At 41.5% G+C, this 6,000-nt stretch overlaps 1 non-coding gene across 1 annotated transcript; it reads left to right on the top strand.

Annotated features, from left to right (window-relative positions):
* The first annotated feature begins 3,118 nt into the window (after positions 1-3,118).
* LOC146897476 (small nucleolar RNA R71) lies at positions 3,119-3,225 on the top strand. Its single transcript, XR_015024371.1, has one exon. It is a non-coding gene; the product is annotated as a small nucleolar RNA R71 (small nucleolar RNA).
* The last annotated feature ends 2,775 nt before the right edge of the window (positions 3,226-6,000 follow it).

A 6,000-nucleotide genomic window follows, 5' to 3' on the forward strand; every position in this document is an offset into this window, starting at 1 on the left:
ATGTTTCTCCTCGGCTGCCTCGAAACTCAAAGGTCCCTATATCGGTTTCATTTCGGATAAAGTTCATTTGCACAAGATCGTGCTTGCTCAAAGTGTTGTCTCCCTCTATCCTATTGAGTCCTGCATGTCTTACCCCAAACTTATTTGCTATGCATGTTATAATACCACCGGCAACAATCACACTATCACTCTTGGTGATAGAGGATAAGTGATCAAGTAAGTAGTAGCATGTGTTCACGGGGTGATTATTAAGTGCAGCCCAAAGAATGAAGAGCTCGGGTGCTCTAACTCTATGTAAGTCCGTCCTACCGAAGATAGTGCATCCCATAATTCTTTGAAAGTAACGGAGGACAGGGTTTTGGATAGCACTAGATTTGTTGGACCTAGCAACGTAGTTATTCAAGCCTGTGATTGTGGTCCAAAAGGCTTCAGGGTCATAGTTCACGGGTTTTGAGTATTGACTATTTGAATCATGGATGAGCCCCGCATCGGCGAAACCCATGGTTTGGCAAAAGTAATCAAAAGTCATGTCATAGTCAGTACCTAAAAACCGAAACGAGACCTTATGTTGGGGGTAATCCGACTTTGTCTTATCTTTTATGAAGCAAAATGAACTTAAAAACTCATAGACAAGGTTTTCATACCCCGGGTAAGTTCTCATCAAGCCGGACCATCCTAGGTTTTCAATTAACGATTCTACTTGCTCTTTTATACCTAGGTCCAACATAGCAAAGAAACAAGGATAACGATTCGGAAATAAAGGTCGAGAGAGAAGTTTGTTATACCTTTTTCTTTGCTCAGAGTTCTTAAATTTGATGCCATGGAACCTTGGTGATGCTTCCTTCCCTTGCTTGCTTGAAGACATTTTTGACCGAGTTTTTGTGATGGGTATACGTTGGAAGTAAGGTTTTTGAGTGGTTGGTTGGATTTGGTTGGAAAATTTGTGGTTTTTGGTTTAGGTTACCGGGGTATACGAAAATTGGGGTTAATGGATTGGATGGATGGAAATTGATTTTGTTTGGGTGTTTGTTTTTGGAATTGATTTTGGATTGGTTTGGGTGAAAGTTTTGTGTGAATTGGTGGAGTTTTGATGGAGATATGTGAGGTTTAAGGTTGAGGAAAAATGGAGGTTTAGAGAGAGAAGTTGGATGAGAGAGGTTTTTGTGTGGTTTGAATGGGAAGAAGATGAAAAATTGATGTTTATGGGAGGGGAAAGTCGCGCACGGCCGTGCGCCTTGGAGGCGTAGGCTGTGCGGACCTTGCTGTTCTGGCTGGGCAATTTTTTTCAAAAAAATCGCGCACGCCCACGCGCATTGAGGCGTGGGCAGTGCGCCTGTTTCTGGTCCTCTGGGTCAAAAATTTTTCAAGTTTTCTATATCATATCGGACATGTACCTACAAAACAAGTAAAAACAACACAAAACAAACGAAAACAAAGCGGTAAAAATAGGTGGGTTGCCTCCCACGAAGCGCTCTTTTCACGTCATTAGCTTGACGATAAGAGGGGACCCTCAGATAGGATCGAACACAACATTTTGTGTGGTTGATGCTAGGTAGCGTTCTCTCATCTCATACTCAGCCTTGATGGAGGAAGGAGAGATGTCCTTCAGGTGGTTTCCTAATTCAAACTCCATCCTCTCATTATTCATATGGAACACGATCCTATCATTCAACGCATCAATAAAAGCACCTGAGACCACAAGGAAAGGAAAACCAAAAAGGATTGGAAATTGGGGGTCTTCCTTCGCATTAACTACCATAAAATCAACTGGTATGATAGTGCCTCCAATTTTTACCGGAAGATTTGAAACATAGCCAGCTGGGTCAACGGTGGAATGGTCAAACAATACTAAGGTATGCTCCGCCGGTTCTAATTTTCCTACCCCAATTTTCTTAAAGAGAGATAGGGGCATTAGATTTACGCTAACCCCTAGATCACACCTAGCGTTTTTTATACTTTCCTTCCCTATGGTGCAAGGGATGGAAAAACTACCGGGATAACGGTATTCTCGGGTTGATCTCTCTAGAAAAATGTCGCCACTCTCCTTAGGTGATGCCAGCGTCTCCTTATCCTCTTTGCGTCCTTTAGACAAAATATTTTTCAAAAAATTTGCATAAAGAGGAATTCGGGACAAGGCCTCAACGAATGGGATTTTGGCACATATTTCTCTCATTATCTCAATGAACCTTTGGAGTTGTGCTTTCTTACTATGCTTGGCTAGTCCTTGTGGGGAAGGGTTCATCTTGCTACTAAACTTTAGGGTCATAGGGTTTTTGCTTTCTACCCTAGCATCGCTAACCGCTTCACTCTCAATGACATGGATATCTAAGATGGGTCCTCCTAAAGATTTTTCTTCCACAAGGCTAACAGCATTCACGTGGCTCTTTTGATTAGTCTCAGGTTGGCCTGGGAGGGCTCTAGAGACTTGAGAGGATGAAGAGACTTGTTGGTTCAATTGGGAGATCTGAGTCTCCAACATTTTACTGTGTGTGGCAATAGAATCTACCCTATAGGAGAGTGTGGAGAGGGATTCCTTCAGAAGTTCGGTTTGTTGCTTGAACTCTTGCTTTAGTTTTTCTTGTCCTAGGACAAAATTTTCTATCATGAGTTCCAACTTAGATTTCTGGGGTGCCCTTTGGTTGGTACCGTAGCTAGGCGGTGTTGCTTGTTGCCCAAAAGAGTTTCTGTTGTAAAAGTTTTGCCCTTGCCTAATACCTTGGTATTGGGCGTAGTTCATTTGCTCTTGGGTGAAAGCAACACCTCCCAGCTGGCACTCATTGCCATTATGACCAACGATTCCACATAACTCACAAGAAGGAGAAGGAGAAACAGCATTAACATTCATTTTATCAAGTTGAAGGGTTAGTGACTCTACCTTAGCAGCCAAATCATCATAAGAAGAGACTTCATGCACACCTGTTTCCTTCTTTGATGATGCTCCAGCAGTGTTGACCCTTTCGTTTGTCCACTGGTAATGATTTTGGGCCATATCCTCTATCAGCGCATAGGCGTCGGCAAATTTTTATTCATGATTGCTCCACCTGCAGCTGCATCAACGGTTAGTTTGGTATTATACAAAAGACCGTTGTAAAAGGTGTGGATTATGAGCCACTGTTCTAGACCATGGTGAGGACAAACTCTCAACATCTCCTTATAGCGTTCCCAAGCTTCGTATAAAGACTCTCCATCCCTTTGGTTAAACCTAGTTATTTGGTCCCTCATTCTAGCGGTTTTGGAGGGTGGAAAGAATCTAGCAAGGAAGGCTTGTCGCATTTGGTCCCATGAGGATATGGAACCCCTTTCTAGGGAGTGGAACCAAGCACTCGCTCTATCTCGAAGGGAGAAAGGGAAAAGGTGTAGCCTGACGGCTTCTTGGTTGGCTTTAATGGTTCCACTAAGCCTAAGGAAAGTAGAGATGTGTAGATTGGGATCCTCAGCGGGGGATCCCGAGAATTGGTTTTGCTGCACAAGGTTTAAAAGTGCAGGCTTGATCTCAAAGTTGTTCCCTTCGACGGGTGGATAAACTATGATAGCCGTCGGCTCTTCCGTTGAAGGAGTAGCGTACTCCTTGAGGGTACGATTGTCTGCCATGGCTGCAAGCTATCAGAAAGTCAAAAAGAACAAGAAGAAATCGATTAGAGGAAATAAAGACAAGAGGAAAGTAAATACAGAAAGAAAACCTAACCGTCACCAAAGTTGATCGGAATTTGGTCAACTCCCCGGCAACGGCGCCAAAAACTTGTTACCGTAAATCCGCAAGTGCACGGGTTTACCGTAGTAGTAATAAAGAGAGAGTATCGATCCACAGGGAGTTATTTAAATTCCAATCAAAAGTAGTAAAGGTTAGGGAGAAATCGATAATTAGGGTTTCAAGGTAATCTAAACGACGGTTGAAAACAATAGCTAAAGGCAACCTAGGGATTATTGGTTCATCCTATGGTTGACCTAACATCCTAATCCTAATCCTTGTTTATGTAAATCCTAGTTTCTAAGGACGAATCTCTCTAAAGCCTATCCCCTTCTTCGTTCGATATCCGGGGAGTGTGTCTCTCAAGGTGTTAGACCTATTCTCATGGCTAACTCCTATATTAAGATCCTTGATTGTACGAGATTCTATAAGTCCCAAGGTTCACTAGGCTATTCTCATGCTTCACAATCCTTGTCTAAATTCACTTGTTCGGTTATTAAGACTTCTTCGTTCGATTCATCACCTTAATAACTAGGGTAACGAATTAACAAGTACTAACCCTCCGCGTTCGCATCCAAAGTTTGGTACTTGTTAATATCGTTGTGAAGAACGGTGAATTTAGATAAGAAAAGTACGGTTACATAAACTAGGGTTTCGGATTTGGATTGTTGGATCAAGCCATAGGACTCTCCCAACAATCCCAAGGTCTAAGGGAATTACTCACTCATGGTTGGTGTTGCCATGAATGAATAAGAAGAAAACAATAAGAACAATTGAATAAAAACGAGAACTTTTATTGAGAAATAGTATTCTGTCACAATACAATATTCAGAATTCAAGAAGATAAAACAAGGAGAACAAGCTCTCTATTTATAGCCTACTAATGACTTAAGCCCTAAGAAATAACTGAAGGAATATTCTCTGAAGATCCATGGGCTTTATCGTCAAAGCAGGCTGCGTAGAAAACCGCTGTTCGGAGCAAAAAGCAGCTAAAAGGGATGCTGGCAATCGCGCACGGCCGTGCGCCTTGCAGGCGTGGGCCGTGCGCCCTTCACTGACTTGGGGGAGCGAATTCTGATTTCTTCAAGTGCATATTTCGGTCCCAAATCTTGGAAATCTCCTATTTTTGTGCTCCAAATCCCTTTTCTTTAGCTCCAAGCCTTGCAAATCATATATTTGATCCTGAAATATAATATTGGATTCTTTGAAGTAAAAAGCTCTTAAATATAAATAAAAACACATAGAATCTAATTAAATCTAAATAGAATTAAACTAAATAACTTAATTAAAATACGTAATAAATCTACTTATCAGGTACCTCATCCAACCTGATGACCTCTTTGGTTACCACATAGTGTTCCTTGATGTACCTTATCTGTACTTCAATAGGATCCTGTTTGCAAATGGGTGGAAAATCCCTCATAAGATCAGACAAGACATGAGATTCACTTAGATCAGTTCTAAGTTTGGTGACCTTGCTGATCAGCTTCATATTCTTGAGAGTTTGAGCATTTATGAATGCTCCAGTCTTTGTATCCAGCATCTGATCTGTGTAGCCTTGAGCTCTGCTTAAACTGTCCAAGACACCTCCTTGATAGAATATCTCTGATAAGAGTCTTCCATAAGGAACCCAGGGCCTTGGTTTATCCTGCAGCTGACTCTGTTTCAGACACTCTACCAAGTACTTGAACATGTATTTGGGCACGTTCACCTTTTCTTTCTTGATGAGGTGCTGGAGAAAGACCTTCTGAGCCAAATTTGGTTTCTCATTATCACCACATGGAAACAAATCCTCATTCTGAATCTTCAGAAGCATCTTAGTTTCCATGTTTAATTCAGCATATTTCTTCTCCTTCTCAGAATTGTATATAACCAAGTTAGCTCTTTCCTTCCAAATGCGTTGTTCAGCAGCACTTGAAAGATCAATTCCAGAGTAATATCCAGACGCTTCAACCTTAAGAACAGCTTCTATCTGCCATTGAGTAATTCTTACTGGAATACCGCAGATACTTGATCTGATTTCATCTTCAACAAACGGCGCAAGACCCATTTCTTCTCTTGTCTTCCCTTCTAATTCAGGATACATTAACACCATCTGACTTTCCTCAGCTAGGGATGCCGCTCTGTTGTAAAATTTTGCTCTTACCCAGAAGTGTCTAACCAGAGCTTCATATGTTGGTCCATTCAACATTTTGAAGTAATGCATGAGTCCTTGCTCTTCATAGTAGCTTCTGATCCAACACTTATGAAAACCCAGAGAATCAAAATCCACTGGATTCTCTATCTGAAATTGTATATCCCATTCTTCCAAT

This window comes from Medicago sativa, chromosome 8, assembly GCF_051527215.1.
Source record: "Medicago sativa cultivar Bolivia chromosome 8, Bolivia_mono, whole genome shotgun sequence".
Taxonomy (NCBI): Eukaryota; Viridiplantae; Streptophyta; class Magnoliopsida; order Fabales; family Fabaceae; genus Medicago; species Medicago sativa.